General features: G+C 35.5%; 1 non-coding gene across 1 annotated transcript; it reads left to right on the top strand.

The window, feature by feature from the left end:
- Positions 1 to 4739: 4739 nt before the first annotated feature.
- On the top strand, positions 4740 to 4846 carry LOC126875591 (U6atac minor spliceosomal RNA). Its single transcript, XR_007693575.1, has one exon. It is a non-coding gene; the product is annotated as a U6atac minor spliceosomal RNA (small nuclear RNA).
- Positions 4847 to 11926: the final 7080 nt, after the last annotated feature.

Below are 11926 nucleotides of genomic sequence, written 5' to 3'. Positions count from 1 at the left end.
TTTGTGAGCACGTTCATCTATCATCCGGTCGACCGCGGATTCGTTATTGAACCTAGGATCATTGTCATTAGTTTCTCGAGTATCTAATTACCGCGGTTACTTGTCCAATTCTATAATAATCGTATTTGCACTAGTCAATGTCTTCTCTATTGCATAACGACAATGTATAATCCGAACGAAGTTTCGTTTCACGCCCCGAACTCTAATTCTAATGTAAACCCGACATATATATGTATAGCTGTTGTGAATAAAGTAAATCATTTACTTTTCCGATTCCTCTCTATACCTTAACAGAATGTTACATTGGCATGCTGTTCACCATAAACAATGAACTTTGGTTGTGGGACTGTTTAGGCAAAAATACCGATACATGACGGTACGACATAGGCATACAATATTTTGTATGTCGGAATTACATTTTTTTAGCTTTACAATATAGAAATTGGATTTAAGTCGCTATAGAGCGGTGCGTATATACGATGTAGTTTTTTCTTTGTATCTCTGTCCTGAAAACCTGGTCGCAAAAACAGGACAGTTCGTTAGTCTATTCGGTTTCGGAGGGGCTGTGGGATTTTGGAAAGGGGTCGGTGAGGGTGGACGGGGAGGGGAAGGGAGGGGTGTCCTGTAGAATTATTTGCAATATTTACAAAGTTTACAATATTCACACTATTTTATACGGAGGGAGATTTGAGCGTTGCCGTTTTGTGGCCCTTTCTCTTGTTATTCTCTTTTTTACTATGGTTTCGGTATCCACCAATTTTTTTATGTTTTTTCTGTGATTGTCTTCTGTGTCTTTTTGGGGAAGGGCCATGTTGTATCTCCACCTAGTGTCTACGGTTTGTCCATTTAAGTTCTTCTCGTAGAGTATTGTTTTAATCCCTATCTTTCTTTCTATATGGTATATTATTGGGACATTATTTTGGTCTTGGAGATAGTATCTTTCGTCTAGGTATAAAAGCGCTTCGGGCGGGGGGGGGGGGGCCTAACCTGTTGTCAGTGTATTTTTGTAATACGAATCGTTTGGAAATAAGCAACCGAAGATTAAATTATTTTGTTTTATCTTTGCAGCTTGCGCGAAGTGGCTCCTTGTTAGTTTTGAGATGCTTTTCTTTCTATTTATTTATTTACATTTTACAATTTGTCCAGTAGGACATTTGGTAAAATATTATAGCTTAGTGGCATAATAATATAACATGTGGATGGCTACCCCCAGTGGGATACCATCTTCGAATTTGATTGATTTATTTCTTTAGTGTGGTGTGTGTTTGTTTGTTAGGTTATGTACTTGTTTTAAGATGTGGCAGTCGATGCGGTGGTTGTTGGCTAAGTCGTAGATTCTTTTATTTTTGACGTATTTTTTGAATCTGCTGTGTTCGAATCTGTAAGTACTCAGGCAAGCCCTGATGCATTTTCCTTCGAATATGCGAATTTTTTCCATTAGGGAAGCTGATACGTTGTACCAGATTAGGCAGCTATAGGTTATGATCCGTCTGATTAGTGCTTGGTAGCACAGGATTTTTACTTTGCTGTTGAGACGCTTGGTGTAGAATAATCTTTTCGTTTTCTAGAATGCTTTGCTGGCTTTGGAGAGTTGAATTTCGAGGTGCTGCTTGCAGTTTAATTTGTCGTCTATATTTACGCCTAGATATTTTACGCAATTTTTGTGTGGTATGAGCTCCCCTTCGTTTGCTTTTCCTCTTAATTGGAATTTTTTACAGTGTTCTCTTTCTATTGGGCCTTTTTCACTTGACGTGGATCTAAACAGTATGGTTTCGCATTTGGTAGCATTAATTTTTAGTTTCCATGTATAGTAGTAATCGTTAATTTTGTCAAAAAGTTCTTGAAGTTCTGTTCTTATTGTTTAGGTGTAAAAGTGTTGTTCGTGATAATTGTTGCGCTGGCTGTAGATGTCGCTGATGGGGTAACTGCTGTTTTTCTTCTAATTGCGTTGAATTGATTTTCTGGGATTACGTTATTTATTGCGCAGAAGGAGGCTAGGGGGTTGTTTATGACTATTTCCAATACTTTGCTTATGTTGGGGAGGAGGCTTATAAGTCGTAGGTTTGCAGGCGATGAACCGTCTTTATTTTTTTGTAATGGCTATTAATTTGGCCTTTTTCCATTTTCCGGGGAAATACGTGTTATTTAGCGCATTGTTGAAGAGTACCGTGTAGTACCATTTTATTTCGTTAGGTAAGCGTTTGAGCAAAATGTTTGGCATGCCATCGAAGCCGTAGGATTTTTTCTTGTTTAGTTTGGAGAATATTATATTTAGTTGGCTGTAATTTGTAAAGTAGTTTATTTCTGGTTCTGGTTGTTTGGGGTTGTCCGAGGTGTTTTCGTTTGAGAATGTGCAAACTGTTTTATTTTGCGCTATGCCTTGTTCTATTTTATTTTTGAGTTTGTTTGTTTCGGCGATGATAATGCTGTTCAGTCGTTCTCGACCCATGTGGTCGTTTCGTGTGTGTGTTTTGGAAAAGTGGGTGCCGATAATGTTTAGTTTTTCCGTTGTTTTTTAACGAGCGTAGCTGGCTATCCGGCCAAAAGCTAAATACCTAATCCTAGGCCAACAATTTAGATTCAGGAAGAATCAGAATACGGTAAAGTAAATACACAGAATGACCAGCGACGTAATTAGATCAACGGAAGGTGGAAAATACTGCACCGCGTTGCTTCTCAATGTGGAAAAAGCCTCCGCTAAAGATTGAATGATTTTATGTATTATGTGATAAAATGAAGGATTTTAAGGAAGTTATAAACAATTCTGCTGAATAGCACATATAGAATTATTTTCTCCCACATTACGAATAGGTATTTGTATGTTAAAATTAGAAGTGTATGTGTCCTCTCTGAAAGAAATTAACGGTTCCACAAGAAAATGTCCTCGAACGCATTTTCTATTTTGTTTGTTGCTAACAACGCTAAAAACGGAAACTTATTCCTTCGCTACGTTCACATCTGAAAATAAGCTAGAAAAATTTGCCGAATGTGGGCAAATTGTAAAGTACAAATTAAATAATAAAAAAAAAAAAAGAAAAAGAACATCTGAAAATATCCCATCCAAACATGGAAACATTAAAATAGCAAGAAGAACCTAAAACGCACGTATATAATACAGAACGCTAAGCGAGAGATAACAAAATCCAATTAAACTCAAACAAGTTTTCGCACATTGTCTTCATTTTTAAGGAGAAAGAATCTTCTGAGATTAAATTGTTAAATCAGGAAATCCAACAAACAACTTCTTGTACAGCATTTGGATCATAAGTTGGACTGGAAAACATTAAACACCTAATGATAATGAGAAAATCGTTGCACTATCTTACAGCAAGAACATCTAAATTGAGCATGAGCAACAAATTACTAGTTTATAAAACCATAACAATAACTGTAGCAGCTAACTACCGACACAAAGAAGAAATCATCCTGCCAGCGGCTAGTCTCACGTATAGTTGAGGGTTGGATGATAAAATAAAATAGCTGAGTCGTAACACAACTATCAATTTTGCTTTTATTAAACTTTATTATGAATTCAGCAATCACAATGGAATATACACTGAATTAACACACATAAATCATTCCAATAACTTTATGTAAAACCTAGTTACATTTATACGTTAAGTATGCGATCGTTCTAAGGGTAGAAACTCGGTAAAAGGTGTTGCCTATTCTAAAGATGGAGACTGAGTCGTTTAGTGACGATAGTGTGGACGTTGAGGTAAGCTAGGGGTGGGTGTGTCTGAGGTCACGAGATGATCTGATTCGTTAAGGACAATTTTGGTTAGGAAAGCGAGAACGATAGACATTGCTTTTGATTGGAGAATCAACATCGTTCCGGTGCCGTTGGAAAAGCAGAGGAACAAATAAAGTTTTTCTGTTTCACAAAAGAAGGATACATACATATGTATTTTCTTGTCCTTCTAACCCATTGCCGTTGCGGTCATTTGTTGCAAATTCGATCGTTTGCATCTGACCTAAATCTTGAGGTTAAAATCTTCTGTTACAAATTATTAATTAGACCTATTTATAACTTATGCTAATCCCATACGTTATAAAATCTCTGCCAATGCGATGGAAAACGCAAGGCTAGGCATCTTGAAAATAAGCGCATTAGAAGAGGCACGAATTCTTTTAGAACAGTTTTCTCTTGCTACAATAAATATAATAGCAGCAAAAATATATTATTCAACGCTTCATAATAGACTTAATAATAATGATTTAATTAAGGGAATTATATAACTTTACCCCTTATATTCTGAGAGGGCTATGAAAAATATACATCTCCTTCAAGAGGCTAATTAGAATACTTCCTGATATACATTGCCAGATTAAGAATCAAATCCTTTCCAATCAGGTAGAAAGTCGACGGGGCAGCCAGCTACGCTCGTTAAAGTCCAGAACTGAAGACGACGCGTCGCGAGTTCGAATCCTCGGCATGATAGCTCTTCAAAAAAGGGGACGGAAAAACCAAAATTTCTCTTAAAAGTAAATATACTACAGGCAAGCGGCCAGCCCCTCCCTTGCGTGTCTTCTGGGTGTACTTTCTGGGAATACTTGGTTAAAGGTGCTTGGTGTTCAGCACACAGGGGTCCGACGATCAAAACTCGCACTGATACACTGCCCCGTTCGTGGAGGTTTTAGCCGGTAAGAATCCGGCACTACCTTCTGCCCGTCCCCACAGGGTTGTAAGGTGTCTATGAAGATTTCCTCCACGTAAAAAAAAAAAAAAAAAATTTTTTTTGTAGTACGGAAGAAGACACGTTTAACACTCCCGTAGACAAGGATGGATCACATATATAAATGGTAAGGCACGGTCGCCTTTCGGCGGGACTTATCAGATCTTCTTGGAGGGACCGCGAAGGGCTTCCGCTATCCTTTCGGATAACACAGGTTATCTGTTAACCTTTTCTTGTGGCAAATGATCTTTACAGCTACATCCTTTCGAGCATTGCATTTCGAACAATATATTAGACGCGAATCTAGATGTTTGATCCATTGACATCGTGTAATCAAAAACGAAATAAGAAAGATAAAAACATTTGATATACAACACAGTATTACCGAGTAAATTTACACTATTAATTACCAAATTCCAGACTTGAACAATATAATCATAGGCAAAACTTGGATACATACCGGTGGTTAGAAGGTGGCGCCTACTGACATTCTGAATCAACTTCAGTAAACGTATTTCCTTGAATGATGAAATTAAAAATGTTACACGAGTAGCGGTAATATCGTAAACTGTTTATAATTTAATTAGACATAATGTTACTTATATGCTTGTAAAAAGTTTTTATTTGTAAATTGGTTCGTTAATTATTTTGTTTTACTTTATTTATATGATCATATATTACTTTATATCCTTTTATTTCATTTTATGTTTCTTTATCTCCTTTATTTAATTTATTTCATCACCATAATTTTCTTTAATCTGTTCTATCGTTTCTAATAATCTGTGAGTACTGTAATTTTAAAGCCATTGGTTTGGATTCATTATAACTAATATTTTATTGATCTGCGGCATTTCAGTCAATATCACACCATAATGTTATTATTATTATTATATTATATTACTATATGGTTATTATTATATTAAAACTGTTTTGAGAATAAACGCTAAAAAAGGTACACATTACACAGTTGTTCATCGAAATGACATTTGTTCATCGAAAAAAAAAGAAAAGTAAAGTAAGTTAAATAAAAAGGGGCACTCCATGCGTTAGGTGAGATTATTTTCAATCAAAAATGAATTTTTGATCAATATCCAAATGTGTTATGTTGTATATCAATTGTATAAATAACAAAAAAGGATTAATATATCCTTTCAAACTTTGCATGCTGCACTAAAATACAGAACACATTTACTCGCAATATATTTTAATACAGTTTCATTCGCTTGAAAAGATACAAAAGATTTTGATTGCAATATACTTGCGTCTGCAGTTTGTTATTACCATCTTGCCGTCGGTGTACGGCCTGGTCTCTGATGTGGATTAATGTTACACGCTCGTCGGCCCTGACACAACGATTCTCTTTCCAGCAGCTTTTTCGTCTCTATTATAGTACCGCGGAGAGATTACGGACATACAGACAATGTCGACGACAAAGAGCAAATGCCGACAAGCCGAAAGGGTGGGAAACTTCAATAGGCCTAACGGCCATCAATATATTTCGGCACCGCAGTCGTTGATGTTCGGTTAGCCACCGGAGTGTCAAGAGTCAAGAGTCGTTCTTCGACAGTTTCTCGACGAATCCGATGATCTCGTGTCCTTAGACACACCCCATCATAGTTTTTCCTCTGTAGCATCATCGGGACGGAAATGCATTCTTTCTTGCGATCTCGTCGACGAAAAGAGTAACACCTTACGACCAGTGAATTTACGCGTACGACTTAGATTTTGCGAGTACGTTCATCTATGATCCCGTCGACCGCGGATTCGTTATTGAACCTAGGATCATTGTCATTAGTTTCTCGAGTACCTAACTACCACGGTTACTTGTCCGGTTCTATACTAATCGTATTTGCACTAGTCAATGTCTTCTCTATTGCATAACGACAACGTGTAACCCAAACGAAGATTCGTTTCACGCCCCTAACCCTAATTTTAATGTAAACCCGACATATAAGAAGCGGCATAGATATAAGAGATGTAAAGCCGAAAGTTCGTCCAAAGCCAAAAGGCACGGATAAATAAAAATAAATAAATAAAAATAAATAAATAAAATTAGCAAGAAGGAAATATAAAGTACAAAGCAAGATTACTCGCAGTAGGACGTAACTAGAAATCGGAATAAATTGCGGGCAATCATTCGCTCCTGTCAACGATTGGACACAGCAAGGGCTATGCTGGCTCTAACTTCGATTAATCGAATGAAAATCAAGCAATCCAACGTCAAATCGTCATACTTATACAGAAATACAAAGGACAGAGTATATATGGAACAACCACTAGGATTTATAACCGACGGTAACAAAGTATGCGAGCTAGAAAAACGCACATATGGATTGCCTTAATCTGGATACCGTTGGATATTATATAACACACTTTGAAGGAGAATCGTGTGCATATAAATTAAGGGACAGAAGCAACCGATCGTTGGAATATACGTAGCTGACTTTTTATAGCAACAAATGATAAGATAGTTGAATTCCTTAAATATAAAAGTTATAAAAAATAAGGATGTGATATAATTATCGGAAACATACAAAGAACAAATTTTAAGGAAATACCGCCTAGAAAGTTGCGATCCAGTAAAATAGCCACTAAGAAAATTTAAATGCATTTAAAACAAGATTTACATGCATATAAGGTTCGCCGAAGCCGGTGTCAGGTAAAGTAAAAAAAGAAATGGAAGGTGAAAATAAAAAAAGAGAGAATTTATTTGCTAACATCTTGTTTACACTAATGACAGTTTACTTCCGAACTGCAGCCGTGACTTTCAAAAACTGGAGCTCTTACAACTCGGCCGCATCCCTACACAAGTGGTTATCTTACGAAGTAGGGAGGACCCCCGGGTGTTGGGTCTGGGCCCTGACCCCCTGCTGCCGCGTGCACTACCTTGCCGACTGGTGGGTGTCCGTCATTAGCTCATCGGTTTTGAAGTGTACCGGTCCTGACACCGGATAAGACCGAATACCAACAGTTACTGAGACCACTGATCTACTGCATTGGCAACTAAATGATTGCTGATTTTGTCAATACCACCTAATGACAAAATCTGCAATGACTTAATTGCCAACCCAATGTATAGCTATCGGAACGAGACCTGATATTTCTTCACGGTAAGTAAACTGTCACAATATAATCGGAACTCAAAAGCAATACATTTGACCGCTGTGAAAAAGGAATGTAGATACCTGAATCAGTAGACCCAAGTTGGATGGAACAAATATTAAATTTGTAGAAAGAAAGAGAGAAAAAGAGATTAGACAAGATCAAGTCGTGCTTTATTCGCATCACAATTGAATATGTCTGCAGAACAGCAATGAATATTTTAGTAATAGCATTTTGCAATTAATTTAAAGATGTCTAATACAAAAATTGAAATGCACCATAACGAAATAGTAAAATGATTAAGAAATATGATAAATACAGATATGTATGTATGAGTAACATTTTGTATGTAAATAAATTTTTAAGAAATGAACAGGCGCTATATTTTAATCTTTCAGTTTCGACAAAGAAGATAATTCCTTTGACAAATTTTGTACAAATTCAAATCAGAAAATAAAATAAAAACGTATACAACTTTCTATTAACTTTCGAAATCATTTTAAAAACAATTACAAATAACATACGAGTTGTACGAATGAAAATAGTTACATCAGAATCATTATCCACGCTAAAACCTTATTTATTTAGTATCAATTCAAATTTTTCTGATAAATAAGAGATGTCACGTGAAAGTATTTAATGCAGAGTTTAATTAAATGTTTCCATGCTATTGACCATTCGTTTGCGTACACGTTCGAATGTCCCTTGTGATAGGCTCTTCTTATTATTTTATTTACATCGTTCTTAACAATATGAGTAAAACTAACGTAGAAAAAATTAGTTATTGGTATACTACTTGTAGCAGACTGCAGTAAAGTACATAGAATAATTCAATACAAAGTAAAGAATTATATATATGTCGGGTTTACATTCGAATTAGGGTTAGGGGCGTGAAACGAATCTTCGCTTGGATTACGCGTTGTCGTTATGCAATAGAGATGACATTGACTAATGCAAATACGATTATCATAGAACTGGACAAGTAACCGTGGTAATTAGATACTCGAGAAACTAATGACAATGATCCTAGGTTCAATAACGAATCCGTGCTCACAAAATCTAAGTCGGACGCGTAATGTTCACTGATCGTAAGGTGTTACTCTTTTCGTCGATGAGATCGCAAGAAAGAATGACTTTCCGTCCCAACAATGCCACAGAGGAAAAACTACGATGGAGTGTGTCTAAGGACACGAGATCATGGGATTCATCGGGGATAGCCTTCGTTCGGAAAGGAAGGGAAATTGACGTTGCTGCTAATTGGTCAATCTCCATATCGGTAGTTAAAAAAAGATGCTAGCCGCCCTCGAGGGAAAGTTGCAAGTGGGAGACGCCGTTCGTTGAAAAAATAGGTCTCCCCTATCTTCCCGTAGTTGGGACAAAGACTGTTTGCCTGTTTGAAGGACTGATCGAGACTTCAGTCTTTCGGTAACGGTCTAATCGCACACTTGCAATCTTATTGCAGAATAAAGGTATCTGGAACTCTGGTTCAAGAGCCCAACATTTCTTTTTATTATTATTTTTCCCACTATTTTTACGTGACACTATCTTCGTTTTTTTATTAATTATACTTTAAAACGAATAACTTTAATGTATCATGTATTTTTGTTATAATGTACGAAATAATTATAATTTATCAACAAGCATCGTTATAAATATCATTCTAAACATCACAAGGAATCATTATAAACATCAGTTCTCTTTATTGGCATAATTATAAACTACAATAAGTTTTGGATCATTATATTACTACATTTTATATGTAGAAAACCGAAAAGTTTACCTTTTAAATATGTGCATATAAAAATAAATATTATTTATAATAATATTTGCGCGTATAGGGTAATAGTTAAGCGAATCATTTTATGGGATGTCTATATTTGTTTCATGTACATTAAGCAATAAGCTGCACAACCTACCTGAGCGATAAAATGTGTGTATATTTACATATCTGAAAGTTCTTCGATAAAATGAGAAATTATAAGTTAGAGAAGTAAAGTAAATTAGAGAGAAATATGAGAAGTAAAGAGAAAAATGAAATACCAAGAGATCGAAATAATAAGAAATATAACATGTGTAGTAATTGAAATAATCTACGACATAATACTATGTTGATTGATCTCTTTATCATTATATTTAACATTAAATCATATAAATATTAAAACATCTCTGCAAAATGTGCCCGAGTCAGCTCTTTTCTGGAACTCTCTTCAGATCACTCACTTGTAGCAACAAGTAATTCAACAATTATTGAAAACTAAATAGATCTACTCACAACGACCTCACAAATTATCAGTGCTTTCGAGAAGTTTTAACCTTTTCGCTTCGGGTGCCGCTTATAGGCGGCGACCACGCGATATATCAGGCATATACCAGTGCCATCTTGTAAATATGTAAATATGTAATATATTACCTGTAATTTTGTAAGCCTTTTCATATTAAAGATGTAAATTATACTTATCATATTGGAGCAAAGATTGTTTTATTATTGTTTTATTCAGTAGAATTCTTATTTAAAACTTAGGAAAACATTTACACAGCAATCACGCCACTGTGCGCATTTGTGGTGCACGCCTCCGTACAGGAAGAGCACTTAGGCGGACTGGACTGCCGAAGCGAAAGGGTTAAACATCCCAAGATCGACTTCAGTACCGCTAAGAACAAACGAAGATTTTGAAGCAGGTATGGAATATTTGAATAGCAACATAATAAATGCGATCCGTTCTACTACACCTGATGAAGAGTCCGCAAGCAAACAGGACTATCCAGATTCCATAAAAAGGAAAATTACAGAAAGACATAAGCTCAGAAGAATATCGCAAAGCAATCGAGAAGCAAGAGGAAACGCAGGTTAAACGAAGCAACAAGAAAAGTGACAACAATCCCTCAGAAATTCAAAAACAACTGTTTCTAGAAGTATCTATGGAACTTGTCTCTTACAATAGACTGTAACTATTCTTTTTTGTAGATATTCAAGAAATTCACTTGTTCATCGTAAATTATTTCTGCGATCCATTTGTCGCAAGGAGGACACGATACCCTACACAGATAAAGCAAACTTAGTTGTGCATTAGCCGAAGTATTTAAGTCACTTTCTTCTATTGAAATCGGCAGGTACGCAGAAAAATACCAGGAAAAAACGACAACACATCCAAACAAATTGACCGCCGAAACAAACAAAACTCTCATAGATAGAAGACAAAAAGAAAACATCCCATTGACCTCACTAAAGAAATAAAATAAACAAACTGAAAGATGGTATCCCGCTGGGCGTAGCCATCTAAATGCTATTTAGCAATTAAACAAGAAAAATTTACCAAATGTCTAGCTGGACAAATTGTAAAGTACAAATTAAATAATAATAATAAAAAAACACTTTCTTCTACCAACGAAGCAGAAATATTTGTATATTTATAAATCATATTTGTGATAATACATGAAATTTTTGTAAATCACCTTTCTAGATATTTTTTCCTGTAAAACCATTCACAAACTCAGAGGTCAAAGAAATGATCTATTAGCATTTTAACCCCCAAAAAGCACCGGGATACGAATTGATAAGTAAATAAAACGATTAAGGGAGTGTTCGGAATTAGAATGTTCTAAAACAGCCACATTTTGTGATTTTTTTAGAAGGGAAAGAAAGAAACGAATCTGTTGAATTTTGAGGTATGATTTTATATATATTTAACGAATACAAACAAATTTTTTTTTAAGTAAAAAGAAAAATTATAACAGATTTCTAAGCCCATTTAATGAACTGCACTTTTCAATCGGCGGGACAGATCCACCTCGTAATTCTTGACCGTAATTCTAATAATCTAAATCTAGATCGTGAAGTTAAAATCTTCTGTTATAAATTAATAATTAGACCTATTTATAACTTATGCTAATCCCATACACTATAAAATCTCTACCAGTGTGATGGAAAAGGCAAGGCTAGGCATCTTGAAAATAAGTGCATTAGAAGAGGCAGGAATTCTTTTAGAACGGCCATCTCTTACTACAAGAATTATAATAGCAGCAAAAATATATTGTTAAGAGCTTCATAATGGATTTAATAATAATGATTTAATTGGGGGAATTATTTACCTTTACCTCTTATATTTTGAGAGGGCTATGAAAAATATACATTTCCTTCAAGAGGTTAA

This window comes from Bombus huntii, chromosome 18 (assembly GCF_024542735.1).
Source record: "Bombus huntii isolate Logan2020A chromosome 18, iyBomHunt1.1, whole genome shotgun sequence".
Lineage (NCBI taxonomy): Eukaryota > Metazoa > Arthropoda > Insecta > Hymenoptera > Apidae > Bombus > Bombus huntii.
The sequence above is the reverse complement of the archived record's forward strand: the minus strand, read 5'-3'. Positions and strand labels throughout refer to the sequence as shown.